Genomic DNA, 17640 nt, shown 5'->3' on the forward strand with positions numbered 1-17640 from the left:
GTCTCCACTTGGTCATGAGACCCAATACCACTATGGTCCCTTGCCCTCTCCCACTCCCTCTGCTACTCTTGCTCTTTAAGTGCTTTAGCTCTGCCACTCCCATGACCCCTCCTTTCTTGCTCGAGGACCTGTACTATCAAATCACTAGGGGTGGAGAGATAACAGAAAATAAAAAGGGCTCAGAAGTGCTGGTCGTTGATGAGCCACCACTTCAAGAGTGGCATAGATAATGACTGGAGGTACCGGGATGGTGAAAAGAAGGAGGCAGTCATTGATGAATTGAAAAGAAAATACCCTAACGTCCCAAATTGGGAGTTCAATAAGGATTACATATGAGAGTGCATATGTTCTGTCTTGAAGCATCGTAGGTCAACCTTGCAAACTTCCATCACAAAGGGGAAGGCTGAAACCAGCTGGGCAGACAATGCTGACTGGAGGTTTTTGAAGGAGTACATGGACCATCCCAAAAATTTTGATGGTCAGAGGAGGCCTACAAGGAGAGAATGTGCAGGTGGTTAGCTCCTTGTTCTTGTTCCTTTGGTGCCAAATGGATGATTAAAGTGAATGTGCCAACAAATTTATCATCAACTCATCCTTAATGTGTTGTGAGCCTATGCCAGGATGAGTGTAAACTTTGGATGTAATATTTTCTTTTATTAGAGTTTTCTTATGAAAATTCTAAGAATGCATCTACCAAGAAGTCTCCTTTGAATCTATGTATGGTCAAACCCTCCAAACCCATTTAGATACCTCAGCAAAAGGAGCCTTGGTTTTGAGCAATTCATTGGGAGTACTTATTGGGAATATGCCATAGGTACTCAAGTCCAAAAACAAATTTAGAAGGCAACATGAGAAAGTAGATAATTAGAAGTAAGGAGTTGATGTGCAGTTCCAAGAAGGAGATGGGGTTGTAAAGTTGGTAGTGATGTATTACCACCTTAAAGCAAAAGAAGCACTTTTCTTGGGGACAATGTTGAGGATTCATCTTAACATCATGTGACCATATTATAGCACTAACTTAAAGATTGCTAAAAGGCACGAGGTTTGGAACCCTAACCCTAAGGGTCTTCTCCTCTCCCTCTTCATATTTGTTCATGGTATCAGAGCATGGTTGTACCTTCTACTAAGGTGCCATCCTATTAAGAGAGAGAGAGTTCTCGAGTGATTGTGAGCTCATTGTGTTCACTTCCATCGAGTGAAACTTTTCATTCATTTCTTGAGAGTCCTTTGTGAGGATTTCTATTCATTCTGATTAGAGAGATAGATAGGCAATGTCCTCTTCTTCAATGAGAGAGAGAGAGAGTCCTTTGAGTGTTCACTCATTTCACTGAGAGAGACATAGAGAATGAGAGAAGTTTCCATCAAATTCATTTGACATATTTCCAATTAAGAGAGAGATACTAACTATTAGAATAGTCACCGTTGGATCAAGCCAAACTACACACGGGTAGACTACATCAACAAAACCACCACACAATGACTGGTAGCAAGGACCACTATAGCGAGACACAATAAGGAAAAGGATGGACTCAGTGCATCGGCAGACTTCAACAACTTGAAAGAGCTGAGGCATGAAACGGCCAACACCTAAGACACTCAAGTAGCAATGCCCACCCAAGAAAGCTAAAAGCAAGTAGCTAGAAACAAGGTTGGGACCATTGAAGCAGATGCGGTATAGCTATACAACACATGACAATAGCCAAGACCTATACGGAGAGTATACGGAGCCAACAACAACCAAAGACGCGACTTTAGATTCAACCAACAACTTCACAACAGCAACCTTGTTGAAGCCAAGCATAGAGAAACAATCAAGGACTAGTATGACAACAAAGGATGACCAAGACAACCCACCAGACCACAAGCATCATCCAAAGGCATGCAACGACAAGCTCGTACAGTAATTTATGTGCTTGGTAACTAAAGAGTAGTAGAGACGTTCCATCAATGGACACACAACAACAAGCTCGTATAGCAATTGATGTGCTCAACAACTAAAGAGTAGTAGAAACCTTACATTATTGGGAATGCAAACTGCACACTTCCATAGCAGCAACAACAACAACGTATCAAACTCAATGCACAGGCGGCTCAACAACCGGATGTGTAGATGACAAAAACTTAGCAACACCTCTACAAGCACAACAAGACAAAGCACACATAGATGCGCACACAGATGTGTTTCCTTAATTAAAAAGAAACTTACGGGTGCGTCTATGCACGTGTCTATTAGTGCATCTATAGACCAACGCCTATATAACAGACAAATGAACCTATTGACGTGCAAATAGACGCCCTGCTAGAAAATTGAAAAAATCAGAGAGATGCATACATAGACGCGCTTATAGACGATGTACAAAATATTTTTGGTTAATAAAAGCAAAAATTTGTGTGGTTGAACAGAATGCTGTGTATGTTGTGTATGCTATGTAGTTACAAGAATCCCATTTCCACATTGTGCAATTCAATTCTTATAGCCAACCGCATTTTAATTAGCATGATTGCAAGCACGTCTATAGCTGACGATTATCACAATTCTGAATAAAACATTACAACTCCAAAATGTTTAGTTCACAAGGCATTAATTGATAGAACATTGCACAAGGAAATTGCAAGCCAAAAAAATAAAAGGAGTGTATATTAATTCATAGCTCAAAAAGTGCTTGTATGTACACGTAGCACGAAGTCAAGCCACGTCCTATGGCTTCAAGTACAAAAAATAAGAGGAGTGTATATACAAGAGAGGCATGAAGCCAATCCAGTGGCTTCAAGTATAAAAAAGAGTAGCTAGCACTACTTGTACGACTAATGTAAGTTCTTCGCGTCCTCGCTCCCTTCTTCACCTCCTTCTTCGCTCCCTTCTTCCTCATCTTCTTCCTCCTGATTAGCCCACAAGGCCCTGTAAACGAGAGACAACATTTATCAATGTATGAAAAATCAAATCTTTACTTACGATATTGACATTATTTAATTACTCTCAAATACCTCGGGGGCACACCTCGGGGGTGCTCCAGTAGCCCGGATATACTGCTCCTCAATAATCAACCCATCATCATAGAAGTGCCTCCATGTATCTCCCCTGCGATGGTGGCGGTGGTGCGTTGTCTTGATAGGAGTAGGGTACCTGCCCACGATATGAAATTGCAAGATGACACAATTTGCGAAGGGGTTAGTACAAAGAAACAACCTCCTAATAAAATACATAAACAATATAATTTGAGATCGATACTTACAAATTGGGCCTCCCATGATTTGACACCTCCTGCTCTAAAATGCACACTTCCATATTGGTCCATTTGGATCCTTCGTGCCTCCACATGCTACAGACTAGGGTCCACCTTCACTGCCTTCATTGCTTTCTTCCACTCATGCTTGTGAGCAGTGTGGGGCTACCCCTTGGTGATGACCTCCCACGAGCCTGGCAATCTCGGCTAGTGCCTGCCTCTTAAGAGAAGATCTTTTATTTGCTAAGTATCATAACAATCTTGGACTTGGCCCATTTATCTGCTGTGAACTGAACATTGGGGGATTGGGATACCTAGAGCGAATAGCAGCGAGGTTCCAATCAGCCAACTTTTTTGGTTGGACTTTGTAGTAAATAAAGCAATCTCTATAGTTGTTAGCAATTATAGAGCACATGAAGGCCATGATGTCCTTCCCCAGTGCATCCATCAAGATGTCTCCTGTTTGAGTGATGTCATAGAAGATCGTACCAATACCCTCTGGCACATCTGCATCATCTGAATCATCCCCGTTCCCACCACTACCCCTCCCAAAGCACTATGCCATGCATCCCTCACCATTCTCCCTACTACTACACTTGCTGTCCTGTCGTGTCGAGCTAGTACACTGGCCACTCGTATAGCTGGAGAAGTGACCCTCGACTACACAGGAGTATGCTAGCCACTCGTAGCTAGATAAGTGACTCTCGATTGCATGGGAGTATGCTCTACGAGGTAGAAGGGCCTCCTGACCTCCGCTAGGGGGGAGAAGGGGCTTGGCTCTGTAGCCGATTGGGCTGTCTCGACTCCACTGGGGTAATCTTAGCTGGTGTGGGGTTAAGGTGGTTTGGAGTCTATACTGCGACTCCTAGGGTGTGTTTAGAGTACCCATCATGTATGTGTATAACTCCGCAGGAGTGGGAGGGTGCCCCAAAAGGTTATATAACTCCTAAAAGATGGCACCCCAAAGATCAGGTGAGGCTGAAGATCCTAGCACATGATGAATTGAAGAAAAGAAAAGAACAAGATTACCATCGAGCATGCCCTTCTCACGAGATACAAAAGAAAAAATAGAGTGACAGCCTAACATTAAGCAAGCATTTACAGACTCCTGCATTCTTTGAATAAGAGTGACATAAGTCTATATCTGCTTGCTCAATGTCAGGCTATTGAAGCTTCACATGGGAAAAGAGAGGAAGGACAGAGAGGAAAAGAGAGGAGAAAAAAGAAAGGAGATAAGAGAGAAAAGAGAGGAGGGAAAGAGAGAAAAAGAGAGAAGGAAAGAAATGAGAAAAGAGACGAAAAGAGAAGGAAAGAGAGGAGATAAGAGAGAAAAAGAGAGATGAAAAGAGAAGGAAAGAGAGGATAAAAGAGAGAAGAAAAAAGAGAGACAAGGTGAAGGAAAGAGGGGATAAAAGAGAGGAAAATAGAGAGAAGGAAAGAGAGGAGAAAAGAGAGGAAAATAGAGGAAAAGCAAGGAGAAAAAAAGAGAGAAAAAGAGAAGAGATAAGAGAGGAAAATTACCACGAAAAGAGATGAAGGAAAGAGAGGATAAAAGAGAGAAGGAAAAAGAGAGAAAAGGTGAGGAGAAAAGAGAGAAAAAGAGAGAAAGAAAGAGAGGAGGAAAGAGTGGAGGGAAAGAGAGAAAAAGAGAGAAGGAAAGAGCTGAGAAAAGAGATGAAAAGAGAAGGAAAGAGAGAAGATAAGATAGGAAAAGAGAGGAAAAGAGAGGAGCAAAAAGAAAGGAGATAAGAGAGAAAAGAGAGGAGGGAAAGAGAGAAAAAGAGAGAGACGAAGAGATGAGAAAAGAGATGAAAGAGAAGGAAAGAGAGGAGATAAGAGAGAAAAAGAGAGATGAAAAGAGAAGGAAAGAGAGGATAAAAGAGAGAAGAAAAAAGAGAGACAAGGTGAAGGAAAGAGGGGATAAAAGAGAGGAAAATAGAGAGAAGGAAAGACAGGAGAAAAGAGAGGAAAATAGAGGAAAAGCGAGGAGAAAAAAAGAGAGAAAAAGAGAGGAGATAAGAGAGGAAAATTAAAAGTAAGGAAAATTAGCACGAAAAGAGAAGGAAAGAGAGGATAAAAGAGAGAAGGCAAAAGAGAGAAAAGGTGAGGATAAAAGAGAGAAAAAGAGAGAAGAAAAGAGAGGAGAAAAGAGAGGAGGGAAAGAGAGGAAAAGAGAGAAGGAAAGAGATGAGAAAAGAGATGAAAAGAGAAGGAAAGAGAGGAGATAAGAGAGGAAAAGAGAGGAAAATAGAGAGAAGGAAAGACAAGAGAAAAGAGAGGAAAATAGAGGAAAAGCGAGGAGACAAAAAGAGAGAAAAAGAGAGGAGATAAGAGAGGAAAATTACCACGAAAAGAGAAGGAAAAAGAGAGAAAAGGTAAGGACAAAAGAGAGAAAAAGAGAGAAGGAAAGAGAGGAGAAAAGAGAAGAGGGAAAGAGAGAAAAAGAGAGAACGAAAGAGATGAGAAAAGAGACGAAAAGAGAAGGAAAGAGAGGAGATAGGAGAAGAAAAGAGAGGAGAAAAAAGAAAGGAGATAAGAGAGAAGAGAGAGGAGGGAAAGAGAGAAAAAGAGAGAAGGAAAGAGATGAGAAAGAGATGAAAAGAGAAGAAAAGGGAGGAGATAAGAGAGAAAAACAAAGACCAAAAGAGAAGGAAAGAGAGGATAAAAGAGAGAAGAAAAAAGAGAGGAGGTGAAGGAAAGAGGGGATAAAAGAGAGGAAAATAGAGAGAAGGAAAGAGAGGAGAAAAGAGAGGAAAATAAAGGAAAAGTGATAAGAAAAAAAGAGAGGAAAAGAGAGGAGATAAGAGAGGAAAATTACCACGAAAAGAGAAGGAAAGAGAGGATAAAAGAGAGAAGGAAAAAGAGAGAAAAGTTGAGGATAAAAGAGGGAAAAAGACAGAAGGATGTAGTATGTAGTGCTTTCAGAGAAGACTCATTATTCTCTTCCTTAAATGCAAGCGGAGGCTGTGGCAACTCTTCTGATGCTTCTAGTGGAGGCTGTGGTGCTATAGGTGTATATTGAGTCTCTACTTCTTCTGTAGTGTGTAGTGCTTTTACAGTAGACTCAGTCTCCTCTTCCTTAAATGCAAGCTCTGATATTGCTTCAGTTGCACGTTGTATTCTAATGGTAGCAATTAGGTCTCGAATGATTTCAGCCCTAAACAATTGTATATCCTCCTCTGAATATTTGAGCTCCAAAGAGTCTTTGGATGAGACCTGTGGCTTAAGTGAGAAAATTTCTTTGAAAATCAATCCACCCACAACTATGCCTATCTTCCTGCTCTACTACTAAATGCCTTTGGAAGTCTAGCAAGTCTTTGTACTATCCTATTTCTCTAATAGCAGATACCAACTTCTCAACCGACCTGCTCATCATGACATATTAAAAAAAACTTAGTGTGTCTATTAGATAAGGTACATAATATAGAAGTAGCAATAGATTAATAGAATACTTACATTTGCACTGAGCCATGAAACCCTGTAATTGAGTTGACAAACCAACAATAGTTGTCTTCAAGGTCCCAAACCACCAGACTCCAATGTTCCCTACACAAATAATTAAGAACCATTATTATTTAACACAATGTTGCCAGTATAAGATGAAAATAAAGGTTGCCATGATACTTACATCTCGTGATATGCCATAAATAGGACTCGCATGCCATCTAAATGTAAAGGCTGTAACCATTTACAAACATCGGCTATTGTCTTTCTGCTATTGCTAAGTATAGGAGAAAGGAGGGAATCCAACATATACACACGGTTTTGTACGGCTCTACAAAATCGTGAGATAACTATACTGCACCAACAAATAAATGAATATTAGCTTATTAGATTTAATCAAAATATTGAATTATAAGAGAGCGCAAAATTTGTCTCCAAAAGTACTGTCTCCAAAAGAGACATTCTCCAAAAATGCCAAAATAGTGAAGGAGGTCTAATGCTCTGCATTATTGTCCGAGGCACTTTCCTCCTCTGAGCCACCAGGCGGATCTCACTCGAGACCTCATCCTCTACTTCTTCTAATATGAGGTCATGCTCTTCAGGGATTATGTACTGGCTTCCCATGAAGGCCTCCACCCAACCCATTATGTCCTTTATACGTTGATCTTTGGTCCTCCAGCGATCATGGTAGTCTCTCCAAAACCTACGGAGATCCCGTAGGTTGTGTTGTACATTCCTCAGTTGCCCTTGCTCCACTACCCTTCAGCTTATACCCCACACAAGCGAATGCACCTAGATGTTGTACGTCACCCAGTTGCTATCATGAGCAATCTTCTCTTTTACATGAGCTAGCAGAGAAGAGATGTCCCAAATCACCCCAACGTGAGGAACTAGGTTGGGGTTTTGGGAGGACAGCTGTGGGTGAGGGCGTGGTGGTTTCATTTAGAATCTGTTTGAAAAAAAAAGGACCAAAATATGGCTAAGGAGCAAAAGAAAAAAGAACCAAATACAACTAAGGAGAAAAGAGAGAAAAGAGAGGGGTAAATAAGAAAAGAGTGGAAAAAAGAGAGGGGAAAAGAAGAATCGAAGAATGTGTCTCCAAAAGTATGCTTACGATTATGCATGAGCATATGAGCATATGCTCATGCATCTACTTTAGCATATGAGCATAAGCATATGCAAATGCATATGCCTATGAAAAGTAGAGAAAACAGGATGAAAGAGAGGGAAAAAGACGGGAAAAGAGAAGGAAAAGAGAGAGGGGAAAAGAAGAAAAGAGAGGAAAAAAGAGAGGGGAAAAGAAGAGAAGGAGAGAAAGCATATGCTTATGCTTATGCATGAGAATATGAGCATATGCTGATGAATGAGCAAAAGCATATGAGCATATGCCCATGCATCTACTTTAGCATATGAGCATAAGCATACACAAATGCATATTCTCATGAAAAGAAAGAGGAAGGAAGAGGAAAAAAGAGAGGACTTAGAGAAAAGAGGATGAAAGAGAGGGGAAAAGAGGGGAAAAGAGAAGGAAAAGAGAGATGGGAAAATAAGAAAAGAGAGGAAAAAAGAGAGGGGAAAAGAAGAGGAGAGAAAGCATATTCTTATGCTTATGCATGAGCATATGAGCATATGATTATGCTTATGCTGATGCTTATGCTTATGCATGAGCATATGAGCATATGCTCGTGCATGAGCATATGCTCATGCATCTACTTTAGCATATGAGCATAAGCATACGCAAATGCATATGCTTATGAAAATAGAGAAAAGAGGATGAAAGAGAGGGGAAAAGAGAAGGAAAAAGAGGGGAAAAGAGAAGGAAAAGAGAGAGGGGAAAAGAAGAAAAGAGAGAAAAAAAGATAGGGGAAAAGAAGAGAAGGAGAGAAAGCATATGCTTATGCTTATGCATGAGCATATGAGCATATGCTCATGCATGAGCATAAGCATATGATCATATGCTCATGCATCTACTTGAGCATATGAGCATGCATATGCTTATGAAAAGGAAGAGGAAGGAAGAGGAAAAAAGACAAGACTTAGATAAAAGAGGATGAAAGAGAGGGGAAAAGAAGAGAAGGAAGAGGATGAAAGAGAGAAAGAGAGAGGAAAAAAGAGAGAGGAAAAGAAGAAAAGAGAGGAGAAAAGAGAGAAGAGAGGATGAAAGAGTAGAAGGAAAAGAGAGGAAGAGAGAAAGCATCTGCTTATGCTTATGCATGAGCATATGAGCATAAGCTCATGCATAAGCATAAGCATATGCTTTTGAGCTCATGCATAAGCATACACAAAAGAGAGGAAAAGAGAGGGGAGGAAGAAGAGGAAATAATAGAGGGAGGGAAAAAGGGGGGAAAGAGGGAGGGAAAAAGGGGGGAAAGAGGGAGGGAAAGAGGGAAAGAGGGGAAGAAGACAGAATAAGAGAAGAGAGGGGAAGAGAGGGTTCCTACTCCCATCATTGTAGCTAGCACTTAAGGCACTAGCTGCAAGCCAATGCAAATCACGGAAATTAAAATAGGAAAAGAGAGGAAGCACTTTCTTACCTGGAAAAATCCCACTCAGTGTTTCGTGGGCTGGCCCTGCAAAAGAGAGGAAACATCCCATTTTTCATATAACTAGTTAGAGAAAGGAGGAGTTTGGAGAAGCAACTTTCCAAAGGGATTGGATTGAGGGGACAAGCATAAGCCTACAAACAAGGAGAAAGCATGAAAGGAAGGGAAAGTGGAGGAAGATAAATACCATAGGTAGTGTGGATAAGCCTATCTCTTCAGTGTTGCCTATAAATGGACTAGGGAATTCGAGAGATTCTATCAATGAAGATTCTTCTCCCATTCTCTTCTCCATTTGTCCTATCTTGTCTACGATTGCTTCTTTCAACACGTGGCCCATGTCATTGATGGTGGCTACTGCTTGGTGCTCATTGAGAAAAAATGGAGCTTATTATCGGGCCTTTTAGGTTAAACAAAATATATAGATCCTCCAAAGAGAGAGAGGCCAACGCTCGGCCAATGTTATGTTGGAAATGCTTTCTTTTTTCTCTCTAGAGACCCTCAACACATTGACATTTTGGAGTTCCCAATTTATCATTTTTAAGTGTGTCAAAAATGCTACGTCCAAGGAGGAATTTGGTGGTTTTGCATCACCTCTGTCTAGAGCATAATTTGGTCTCAAGGAGGGGTGAAAATGACCAAAACTAGCGTTTGACAAGTTCTTAAGAAAGCGATTTGGGCACTTGCACTTGGCCCAAATCGCTCTCTTAAGCACTTTCCTATCAGACGCCTATGTTAAGACATTAACAGTCTGTAGGGTTATTGCGCAGTAGCGTGGATTCCTAGCGAGGCAAGTACCTCGACAACCGCATGCAAATGGTGATTTCAACCACACATGTATATCCATGCGACTAACATATCTTGGGATATTATTCTATGCTATCTATTCACACATTCATGTATTCACAAAGGTGTGTACCTTTCTGCATTTTGAGTCTCTGTGTATTCTTATTCGCATAAGTATGCATTCTGTGTATCTCGTATCGCCTTCCACTTTAGTGATTTTGGGGGTTTTGCCTGCTTTGGACATAATGGTGATGCCAAAACTATGACATTTTGCACCAAAATAATAAAAATTCATTTGGATCCGTAGATGTAGCATTTATAATACATTGAAAAATACTCAAATGGGAACTTCAAAATGTTAGTAAATTATCTTTTTTGTGATTTATACCTTTGATTGAATGCTTAATCATATAAAGTTTTGTTTAGGACGACTTACCTTAGGTGGATATGCCAATGTTATTATGTTGTAGTTTCCATCCCTAAAACAAAAAGACCTTGGAGGCATACCTTTCTGTCAACCGTGCTAAAACCCAAAGAGGTAGGAGGTAAATTCTATGACTACATCCCAAAATTTTAATTTTGAGCTAAGATAATAAGAAAATCATGAATTTCTTTCAAGGATCCAATAGGAGCTCCATTTTTTCCTAATGGCCTTGAGAGGCTTTGGAGTTTGTCTGTCAATGGAGCTTGATGCTGCACCTTACATTGATCCAGTTTGGTTGGAGTTGATTCAGTTGTAGCATCGCCAGTTGGCTATGTCAAGTGCAATTGTTGATGCTGTGTGGGCATTATAGAGAGGTGCCGGTGAGTGTCCAACTAGTCTGCTTTTCTTTTTCTTGCTAGCTTTTAGGTGTTCATGTTGGCACTTGTAGAGGTGTTGCTAAGTTTTTGTCATCTACACGTCCAGTTGTTGAGTCACCTATGCGTTGAGTTTGATACATTGCCATTGTTGCTGCTATTGAAGTGTGTAGTCTGTGTGCCCAATGATGTAAGGTTTCTACTACTCTTTAGTTGTTGAGCACATCAATTGCTATGCAAGCTTGTTGTTGTGTGCCCATTGATGTAAGGTTTCTACTAATCTTTAGTTACCGAGCACATAAATTACTATATGAGCTTGTCGTTGCATGCCTTTGGTCGATGCTTTGATCTGGTGGGTTGTCTTGGTCATCCTTTGTTGTCATGTCTACTAGTCCTTGATTGTTTTTCTATGCTTTGCTTCAACAAGGTTGCTATTGTGAAGTTGTTTGGTTGAATCTAAAGTTGCATCTTTAGTTGTTGCTAGCCCCATATAGGTCTTGGCTATTGTCATGCATTGTGTAGCCATACCACATCTGCTTCAATAGTCCCAACCTTGTTTCTAGCTGCCTACTTTTAGCTTTCTTGGGTGGGCGCTGCTACTTGAGTGTCTTAGGTCTTGGCCGCCGTTTTATGCCTCACCTCTTTCAAGTTGTTGAAGTCTATTGATGCACTGAGTCCATCCTTTTCCTTATTGTGTATGGCTATAGTGGTCCTTGCTACGAGTCATTGTGTGGTGGTTTTGTTGATGTCGTCTGCCCGTGTGTAGTTTGGCTTGATCCAACGGTGACTATTCTGACAGTCAGTATGTCTCTCTTAATTGGAAATATGTCAAAGTCCTGAATTTGATGGAAACTTCTCTCATTCACTTTGTCTCTCTCACTGAAGAAGAGGACACTCCCTATCTATCTCTAAAATCAAAATGAATAGAAATCCTCACAAAGGACTCTCAAGAAATGAATGAAAAGTTTCACTCAATGGAAGTGAACATAATGAACTCACAATTACTTGAGAACTCTCTATCTCTTAATAGGATGGCACCTTAGTAGAAGGTACAACCATGCTCTGATACCATGAACAAATATGAAGAGGGAGAGGAGAAGACCCTTAGGGTTAGGGTTCCAAACCTTGTGCCTTTCAGCAATCTTTAAGTTAGTGCTATACACAATATGGTCACATCATGTTAAGATGAATCCTCAACATTGTCCCCAAGAAAAGTGCTTCTTTTGCTTTAAGGTGGTAATATGTCACTACCAACTTTACAACCCAATCTCCTTCTTGGAACTGCACATTAGCTCCTTACTTCTAATTATCTACTTTCTCATGTTGCCTTCTAAATTTGTTTTTGGACTTGAGTACCTATGGCATATTCCCAATAAGTACTCCCAATGAATTGCGAGTGAATTGCTCAATACCAAGGCTCCTTGTGTTGAGGAATCTTAATGGGTTTGGAGGGTTTGACCATACATAGATTCAAAGGAGACTTCTTGGTAGATGCATTCTTAGAATTGTCATAAGAAAACTCTAATAAAAGAAAATATTACATCCAAAGTTTACACTCATCATGGCAAGGCTCACGACACATTAAGGATGAGTTCATGATAGATTTGTTGGCACATTCACTTTAATCATCCATTTGGCACCAAAGGAACAAGAACAAGGAGCTAGCCACCGGCACTTGTTGAATTGGCAAAGAACGTTTAAAAAATAAATCTAGAAATGTGCATATTACAAAAGTACAATTTGTTGGCACCATGTGAACGTGGAAAATGGTCGCTCATCCACCATTTTCCATGCATCCACCATGCATGGCCGCTAATCCATAATGCATGGCTACTAATAATCGAATCCTTTAGAACTCCAAGACCCTGTGTTTATCCCATTTGATGTAGCTTCCACAACTCCATTCTATGCAAAGTTTTTTTACACCAAGTTCTGAAATCATTCTATCCTAGACATGAAATCAATATCCTGGCTGGCGCCCTCAACTAAGATTGAATTTGTATCAAAAGTGTTATTTCATGCACACTATTTGAAGAGACAAATATAAGATGAAATCATACCTTGTAACTTTTTCAAGGAGGAATCTATATTCACATCTCTGTAGTGACATGTTATTGGGTCTTGCAACTTAAATTGGGAAAATACCATACATCTACCTTTCTTTCAAGTAGTGCACCAATTTCTTCGCGTTCCTTTCAAAGAGTGTGAGCTTCCTAAGGTGTTGTTCCATCATGTGCATCTCTTTATGTAATGTTGACATCATAATCTTGAATTCAACAAACCTTATCACATCCATAGTACAAGTTCAATCACCACTTAATGGTAAGAGAAATAAGAAGGGGCAAGGTCTCAAGGAAAATGTTAAAAATGCAAGGGAAGTCTCCTTGGGAAATAACACATGAACTTTCAAAATAAGGTTAGAGAGTACACCTTTTTTCTTAATCGGCTATTGTTAGAGAGTAGAGCTTTTTTCTTAATTGGCTATTGTTAAAATTGGCTTTTTCCTTAATTGGCTATTGAGAGTAGAGCTTTTTTCTTAATTGGCTATTGTGAAAACTGTCATTATGTGACGTGCAAAAATTGCCCAAAACTTGCATTTAATATGATGGATCTCGAAGGCTTTCATCTCGCAACAAAGAACTTGTTCAAATAAACTCATAATATTCTCAAAAAATTGCCCAAAACTTGCATTTAGTATGATGGATCTCGATGGCTTTCATCTCGCAACAAAGAAGTTCAAATAAAACTCATAATATACTTAATATAGGAGATTTATACACCTTGTGTTGTCTTCTCTAGTTTCTCCCCACAGTTTCCAAAAACAAATATGATAAGTATTGGGCACCAAACAAGTCCTTATACTGTACTTAATATAAGTGCCCCCCCTTCCTCCGCAAATTGAATGACAACTTGGTTACCTTCCCATGCCTTCTTCAACAGCTTGAAGAAGTTCGCCATGCAAAGAAGGAAAGTTCTTTCGCAAGTGGTCGTAGCCATCGGACTGCAGCACCGATGTAAGATTTGCAGCAGCAAGCCTTAAACACACCGCCTTCATATTTGCTGAGCTATGCTGCTCTGCCAAGACGAGAGTAGTGGCCACATTTTCCACAGTTACTTGCTCACATAGTTTTGCCTCGCAGAGCAGCTTTAGCCGTTGCAACCCGTATCGATCTGCTGCAGCTAGCAAATGCTGAGCTATTATTACCGGTAACGAGGGTGATCTTGAAACTCCGCTGTCATCCGGTAGGGAGTCCCTGTATATATAATGCAACAATGCCTTGAAAACCGGTGCTTTCACGTCTTCAACTCGAATTATACTGTTGGAGCCTCTCTGTTCTGCCATGGGACCAAAGAACTGTGCTTTGAAAACAGGAGAACGTGCAGCAAGGATCAGCTTGTGTGCACGGATTACTTTACCATCAACATCGAATTCAATATCATGATTTACGCCGGAGTCAAAGAGTTCCCCAAAATCAAGCGTTATACTAGACTCTGGCACAGCGATAGCGAGCAGCTTTGAGCTCGGAGGAGGAGACACCACCACGCTCAACGTACACGACAGGTTAAGGGTGTCATCCTTAAGATATTCTGAATCGCCTTTTATCTGGTCAATGTTAATATCGATACCAAACTTGGAGTTTCGATTATTGAATGTGTGAGGGCCACTCTTGCGAGTTTTATCGACTAGCGTCACGTCAAATAGTGCCCTGACATCCGGCGTCTCCTTACTAATTTGAAGAGCAACGTAAACAGTACAATACTGGCGATAATTTATCATGGGCTCCGGGTAGAAGTAGAGTGCCCACTGATATCCTGCGACGGTGAAAGTATCGCTGGAGATATAGTTATCCTTTCCTATACCCTTCAGCAAAGAATACCCACCGATCTCAAAATGATGCTCGCCAGAGATGGTCCTCAAAACATATTTCGAGGAGGAAGAGTTGGAGGAAGACTTGGTGTTCGCAGATGATACTGCACCATCAACGGAAACTCGTCTACGCTTTGCCATGGAAGTCGAATTAGCGGAAATAACTTCACAAAAACTATTCATAGTGGCAGCCACGAGCTACTTTTAGCAAACTTGCGCCCAAGCCAGAATGTCTCTAGAAAAGGGATGCGGAAAACATTAAGAGAGAAAGAAGGGGATCTTTGAATGAACTACCTTCATGGTTTTGAGTGGCAGCATTCTATTCCTGTTGCTAGCATTTTCTCTTGCATGGGAGGGGAAGCCGCGCCCTTCCTTTCCTTGGGCGCCCTTCCCTTCCTTTTTTGGCAGATTCTGTAACTTTTTGACATGTGGCAACCACCCATATTTGGGTGGAAGGTGTGTAATCGGCCTAGAGGTAGTGCTGTAAGTCCTTTTGTGAATCACCACATGTAATTCTGAAAAAATTTAAGTAGGTTGTGTGTTTCGAATTGATATCATTCTACAAAAATAGCCTTTTAATAGCAAAACACGTTTAAAAAATCTCTTTTGCATTCAAGAGAGCTTGCTTTACAACTATACTAGGAGGAAGTACTCCCTTTTCGGTGTGATGCTAATTGAAGTTCTCTTGTTTGACAAACACTTCATGCTAAAATGTTTAAACATTTCCTTTTCAATGTTTTAGAAGCATTGAAATATTAAGGGATTTGGGTTACAAACACACTATATGTGTATGTCTATTTGTAAGAGACCCATGGTTAACTCTATATGTACATTTGTAGAACTAATTAAAAGTGGTCTTACTTTTTTTTTCAAATTGTGTGTGTGTGTTCACTCACTTGACGCATGTGAAGTGGATAACATTGCACACAAATGCCAAAATGTGAACAAATTATTATTATTTTAAAATAATTCCATAATTTATTCTTCAAATCATTATAAATTACACAAGTGACTTTTATTTTAATCACAACACTTCTTACAATTCTCTAGCATAAAATAATTTAAAATATTGTGTAAGGGTGGGGAAGAGAGTCACAAGAGTATGGCATAGCGGAAAGATAGATTCGCAAGGGAAAGTGCAATATAAAATACAAGAGATAGGCAATAGAGAGCTTTAAAAAATCTAAATACCAAATAAGAGAGATAAAATGTGATAGTGTTGTCCACATGTGTGCTCTAGTGTAGATCTTGGATGGTCATCTAGACAGACTTGAGTTGGAGGTTGAACCTAGGGTAGAGGGTATGGATGCTCATGATCACTCACAAGCATTGGATACCTTGACCCATAATAATGGTCTCCATATATAATGCTATGAGTTGTATTGTAGGTGTGTTTAAGGCATGGTCAATTATGCTACATTGACATGGACCACCGCATATGTATCCACCATAACACATCCATCACCCCTTGCCCATGAATGAAGACTCCTGCATGTGGATTATGTGCACATTGCAATATTCCAAGGAGTATTCTAAGGCTCCTTCCCAAGATCCTTGGTGAAGATGTTGTTGTAGTTTTGCTCATTGGGAGAATAACTTCATAATCTCATCTTCAATCAAGTCTTGCACATAATGATACTGGATCTCCATGCATTTGTGTGAGCATGGAAAACCAGGGTTCTTGGCTATAGCCATGCAAGTTGATTGCTACATCTCAAAAATGTACTACCTGTATTGACCATTCATTCTAAAAAATATATGTCTATTCTATGATACCATGCACTTGGGACCTATTTCAAATCATGCAAAGGCTTCTTCAATATATATATATCTTGTTCTTTGATTTGGGTAGCTCAAAAACTGGTGGTTGTGCTACATGTAACAACCATATACCTCCTCCTTGAGATGTCCTTTCACGACATCCATATGGAAACTAGTCACTTTTAATGACAAGCTAGAGCTGCCCTTATATTGACCATGCCAGCAATGGGACCAAAGGCTTTACCAAACTTAGGACCTTCAACCTATGAGAATCCGTGGGCTACCAACTTGGGTTTATTCTAATTAGCTATCACTTTTGTACTTAGGCCTTTGAATCCATTCAATACTAATTGGGTCAATGTTTGCTTGGGTGTAGCCAATCACGGAACTATTTTCAAGGCCATTTTGGGGCCGCACTCCTAGGTAAATTTTTAAATTTTACGTGGACCTACGCTCTCGCTAAAAATTTTCTAGATGTCATGATGCCGCATTGGCATAATAATGAGATGAAACCTCTTTATTATGAACACCATAGAGCTTGACAAATGATAACTCTGCACTATATCGTGCATCTCTGCACTGCTTCAAGCAACGCAGTCTCTGGCCTAACCATTTATCATCACGCAGCCTTTTGCCGCAGCTTTGCCACCTGTCATTGGACACCACACCCATGCTGATCATTAAAATTCAAGGTTGGCTTGGAGAGACCACCGTGTAGTGGAGAAGGTCTACTCCTCTGCATTAAAGTCCGAGGTACTTTCCTCCTTCGAGCCGCTAGGTGGGTCACTTGGGAACTCATCCTCCACTTCTTCTAATGTGAGGTCATGCTCTGCAAGGATTCTGTACTGGCTCTCCATGAAGGCCTCCACACAACCCATTATGTCCTTTATACATTGATCTTTGGTGCTCCAGTGATCATGGTAGTATCTCCAAAACCTATTGAGATCCCGTAGGTTGTGTCATGCATTCCTCAATCACCCCTGCTCTAGTACACTTCGGCTTGGACCCCACCCAAGCGAATGCACCTGGACGTACGTCACCCAATCACTATCGTGCACAATCTTCTCTTTTACATGAGCTAGCAAAGAAGAGATGTCCCGAATCACCCCAGCGTGGGGAACCAGGTTGGGGTTTTCCAAGGATAGCTATGGGTGAGGGCATGGTTGTTTCATTTAGAATCTGTTTGAAAAAAAAAAGAACAAAATATGGAGCAAAAGAA

At 40.4% G+C, this 17640-nt stretch overlaps 1 pseudogene; it reads right to left on the minus strand.

Moving 5' to 3' along the window:
• Window positions 1-13706: 13706 nt before the first annotated feature.
• LOC147882799 (BTB/POZ and MATH domain-containing protein 1 pseudogene) lies at window positions 13707-14843 on the minus strand (annotated as a pseudogene).
• Between the last annotated feature and the right edge of the window lie 2797 nt (window positions 14844-17640).

Source organism: Dipteris shenzhenensis, chromosome 29 (assembly GCF_047967505.1).
Source record: "Dipteris shenzhenensis isolate YYH24624 ecotype China chromosome 29, Dip_SZ_1.0, whole genome shotgun sequence".
NCBI lineage: Eukaryota > Viridiplantae > Streptophyta > Polypodiopsida > Gleicheniales > Dipteridaceae > Dipteris > Dipteris shenzhenensis.